Genomic DNA, 5,338 nt, shown 5'->3' on the forward strand with positions numbered 1-5,338 from the left:
ATCTATGGACCATATCTTTAATTGTCGTACTCGCTGGCAGAGGTCGATTTTCAAACATAAATATGAATCTTCCGATAATTTCCTCCACTGTACAACCAGAATAGTACCATTTAATAATTTGTACTCGTTCTTCGACGGAAAACATCTTGAAACCAAAAAATGTTGCCAAAAATGTAATTTTAAAAGCATTTTAAGCCTTACCTTTATCTGGGGCGCAAACCGTTAATTAGGTAATTTATTTCACTTATCTAATTAATAAATATTCAGTAATGTAATATGTATAATAATAGTGTAATAGGTAGTGTATAAGGACGTAATAAAACAGAACAAGAAAACTTCAATTAGCAAATACAAAATGTTTATTTGAAAAACAAAGGATAAACGACATGTCATTTGAAAATAAGCCCGCGTTGATTTTTGAGTTGGGCCGAACACTTTTGGCAGGCTGCGTTCAGAATTTTTGATTATCCGTAATTGTTTTATAATGACTATGATTTCGAGTTTGCGTACTAAAGAACTAATAGAATACTATTAAGATAAGTGGTCTAAATGATAATGTATTAATAATTCAATTAATTGTACCAAACTAGCCTAGTCTAGATTTTTGAAATTTTGAGAGAATCCTGCTACAAAATAATTAAATTTTATTAAATAATTTAAAATAATTAATTAAATTAAATTTTGTGGTTTTTTAAAAAAACCAACACTTTTACAAACAATTTTAATACATTTATTTACATACATACTATTTAAAAGAACAGATTTTTACTTAAAGACAGTTCAATAATGTTAAATTAAATATTTAGTAGCATTCCATAACTTTCTTACATCAGTAACATCAATAGAAGGAAATTAAGAAAAATATTAAGTAACATTTATTTTTATAAAACTGCCCTTTGATTCTCCTCTTGTATGTTATAAACATGGTGGGTTTTACATTATACTGTAGATTGTCAACACAAGTTCCTTTAGTTATACTAAACAGCATGTTTTTAAACAAAATAGAAGTGTATGTTTCCATTCATTAGAAGGTCAAAAATATTCTCGATGAAACAAATTTAATTTTTAAGTAGGTTATAACAAAAAAAAATGTTGGCATTTGTGTACATTGTCTATCTTGACTACTTTATTTTAACTTGTTCTGATATAATGAGATATGCTATGTTACTCCTACAGCTTAAAACTCAAGTTAATACCAAAATATGCCTAAAGGTAAAACCCCTAGACCATATTATTATTTGATAACACCTATTTGCTATGTAAAATATTAACTATGTATTTTATTCATAATCATAAGGAATCAACTAAACTCTAAGAATAGAGGTGCAGACAAACATGTTCAATAAAAACACAAAAGCATGTCATTAGTATTACATACATACATTATTACTGACCAATTGCTACTTGTGTGGAGCAGCATGTGTGGACATGGTTTGCTACAAATATCATGCTCATAAAATAGCAATACGTATTTAGATTTTTTAGTATACCTACTATCTGGAGCATAGGTGAAGGGGGGCATGCTTTTGGCACATCTGAAGATCGGTTGCTTATGAGCAAGCCATAAAGTACATAGTGTCTACTTAAAGCAGGCATGCCTATTGCTAGGAAATGTGATCAGCTGAAGGGTACAATGATTCTTGGCATATGCTAAGAAGCAGGCCTTTTTATGAGCATGTGTGTCTGCACCTTCACTTTGGTTACAGTGGCAGATAGATACGTTGATTGAAAACTTTTTGTTATTGTATTTCCTATGATAAAACACACTATTATACTTACAAATAACCATATTACATTATTTTATGAACTGATATAATCATAGACTTGATATAATAGTTATTAAGTACAGGGTGATTGATTGAATTTTGACCACCCCCTTAACTTCCTTAAATTTGATTTTAGCAAAAAACGTTAAATACAAAACTAGTAGACATTTAGATCTACTTTATTCTTAGATAAACAGTTATTATACAGGGTGTCCTAAATTTGAGTAACGAAACAAACTTATGTTTTTTTAAATACAATGATCAACTTTTTAATCGATATTTGAATTCTACGTCAAATTCTAGGCCTAACTGATGTAAAATGTCTATATCGATATTCAACTGTTTCCGCAGCAGCGTCCTTGATTGATTGAATTCTGGACACCCCCTTAACTTCCTTATTTTTGATTTTAGTAAAAAAACTTGTTGTATCAATTTAGATGTAGATATTTAATTCTACTTTATTCTTAGATAAGCAGTTATTATACAGGGTGTCCCAAATTTGAGTAACTAAATTAACCCTTAATCACATAGTCGAGTCAACATTGTTAAAGTAACAGATGCTGCTTCGGAAACAGTTGAATATCGATACAGACATTTTACATCAGTTAGGTCTAGAATTTGACGTAGAATTCAAATATCACATAAAAAGTTGGTCATTGTATTTAAAAAAAACATAAGTTTGGTTCGTTACTCAAATTTGGGACACCCTGTATATTAACTGTTCATCTAAGAATAAAGTAGACCTAAATATCTACTAGTTTTGTATTTAACGTTTTTTGCTAAAATCAAAATTATGGAAGTTAAGGGGGTGGTCAAAATTCAATCAATCACCTTGTACAGGGTGAATCATCAACTAGAAGATATTTAGGTCTACTTTATTTTTAGATAAACAGTTATTCTACAGGGTGTCCCAAATTTGAGTAACAAACCAAACTTATGTTTTTTTAAATAGAATGACCAACTTTTTATCCGATATTTGAATTCTACGTCAAATTCTAGGCCTAATTGATGTAAAATGTCTGTATCGATATTCAACTGTTCCCGCAGCAGCGTCCTTGATTGATTGAATTTTGACCACCCTCTTAACTTCTTTAATTTTGATTTTAGCAAAAAACGTTAAATACAAAACTAGTAGATATTTAGGTCTACTTTACTCTTAGATAAAGAGTTATTATACAGGGTGTCCCAAATTTAAGTAGCAAACCAAACATGATTTTTTTAAATACAATGACCAACTTTTTAATCGATATTTTAATTCAACGTCAAATTTTAAGCCTAATTGATGTAAAATGTCTGTATCGATATTCAAATGTTTCCGCAGCAGCGTCCTTGATTGATTGAATTTTAACCACCCCCTTAACTTCCGTATTTTTGATTTTAGTAAAAAACCTAGTTGTAGCAACAGTTATAGATATTTGGGTCTACTTTTACTCTTATATAAACAGTTATTATACAGGCTGCCCCAAATTTGAGTAACTAAATTAACTCTTAATCACATAGTCGAGGAAACATTGTTAAAGTAACAGATGCTGCGGAAACAGTTGAATATCGATACAGAAATTTTACATCAATTCCTAAAATTTGACGTAGAATGCAAATATCGGATAAAAAGTTGGTCATTGTGTTTAAAAAAACATAAGTTTGGTTCGTTACTAAAATTTAGGACACCCTGTATAATAACTGTTTATCTAAGAATAAAGTAGACCTAAATATCTACTAGTTTTGTAATTAACGTTTTTTGCTAAAATCAAAATTAAGAAAGTTAAGAGGGTGGTCAAAATTCAACCAATCAAGGACGCTGGTGGGGAAACAGTTGAATATCGATACAGACATTTTACATCAATTAGGCCTAGAATTTGACGTAGAATTCAAATATCGGATAAAAAGAGGGTCATCGTATTTAAAAAAACATAAGTTTGGTTTGTCACTCAAATTAGGGACACCCTGTGTAATAACTGTTTATCTAAAAATAAAGTAGACCTAAATATCTACTAGTTTTGTATTTAACATTTTTTGCTAAAATCAAAATTATGGAAGTTAAGGGGGTGGTCAAAATTCAATCAATCACCCTGTACATCCTTGGTTGCATTCCTTAGCAATACAGATAGTGGGAGAATGAATTCTGTGTTACAACCCTGTGTGCATGATCTGAAACTACAACTGTAAATTAAAAAGCACAGTCATTAGCCAACTTTACACTTCATTTTACAGCAACCAAGTTGGGGGATGAACTTGCTTGTCACACAAAAAATTGCTCAGCAACCATAAAATTGTTTACAATTTAATTAAAATGGAGCACTGATCTAAGTATTATATCTTTTGGCAAATTGATTGAACACAACCTGAACACTGGATCAGATAGCTTGTATATTGTCTAGTGAACTGAAGCTTTTAGATGTTTTACACCTTATTATATCATTGTCATTCAACTAAGTAACTTTGCTAATAACAACAGAATACTGTACACCCCATTTGTTAGCTGGTTCCTTAAATGTGGCTTTGTTGGTAACTGGACTCTAGACTCAATAAAAGTTGCGATGTTGTATGGCTAAGGTAGCAAATCGGCTTTACTACCTAAAAATAACTTTTTAATAACACTACACTAGGGGAGTCTCCTGCTATTCTCTCACTGACGAATTGTCTGGGGGGAGTTTCCTACCTTAAATTGAGAAGGCCACCAACTAGAGGAACTCTTACTATTGTGTAAATAGTGTTATTTGTTCATGTTTTCCTAAAATCTTACAATAATTGGACTAATAGGAGTCCATTCTGGTATTAATATGCCTGTCACTGTAAATGATTTCTTGTTTACTTTTAATTTGACAATTGAGGTTAGATTTTAATCGCAGATGACAGATGAAATATAGGGAGGTGTGGTAGCGCTATAGCAATTCGACTGCTAAATGAAAAATAAATAATTTCATTCAAATTGTTAAACAAATAGACAGAAATCGGACTAAATACAGCTCGCTGACCGAAGACAGATTATCCAAATGAATGGAAATAAATTAGGAACAATCCAACAACAAAATTGGTTTTGTCGACGGTATTAGATACTTAGGCGTTTGGCAACTCGCTCAAATTTTGGCCTACTTGATATTTTTCCTGCACATGCATTTATCTATGTTTCTCTGTCCGTTACACGGTTTTCCTATGGTCGGTTTTGGATTTACCATACGTGTATAAGCCATAATCTACATGTTAAAAAAAAAGAAACAACTCGAAATTCGTGGATACCTAAAGTTAACAAGACCCAAACCATGGACAACGGCTGTTCCCTCTGGCTCCCCTTCAACCTTCCACCTGGGTTTTAATTGCATATTGTACACCCGAGCACCCACTGTGACGTCATGCAGCGTATCGCTTTATCCCAAACTCGGCTGAATATCTTCGATCTGTCATTTCTGTTGTGTTGCGAGTGTTTACAATGCCTGTCTCATTTTAACTCATTCTGATAAAAAAAGACGCCCTATGCTACTACAACGTAAAACTCAGGTTAGTACTGCCGTCAAAATACGCCTTAAACTTCCGACTTGTCAGCTGTCAGCTTGTCACTATGCATTGCTAGCTTT

General features: G+C 31.9%; 2 long non-coding RNA genes across 2 annotated transcripts in view; one reads left to right on the forward strand and one right to left on the reverse strand.

The window, feature by feature from the left end:
• The window catches only part of LOC145739827 (uncharacterized), a 156,592-nt gene that overhangs the window by 127,864 nt on the left and 23,390 nt on the right, over nucleotides 1-5,338 (forward strand). The window lies entirely within an intron of this gene.
• LOC145739830 (uncharacterized) lies at nucleotides 342-5,190 on the reverse strand. The gene is made up of 2 exons (XR_014181239.1): nucleotides 4,426-5,190; nucleotides 342-4,340 (listed from the first exon to the last, which is right to left on the reverse strand). It is a non-coding gene; the product is annotated as an uncharacterized LOC145739830 (long non-coding RNA).

This window comes from Ips typographus, unplaced genomic scaffold (genome assembly GCF_016097725.1).
Source record: "Ips typographus isolate SLU unplaced genomic scaffold, UJ_Ityp_2.0 IpsContig58, whole genome shotgun sequence".
NCBI classification, from domain to species: Eukaryota; Metazoa; Arthropoda; class Insecta; order Coleoptera; family Curculionidae; genus Ips; species Ips typographus.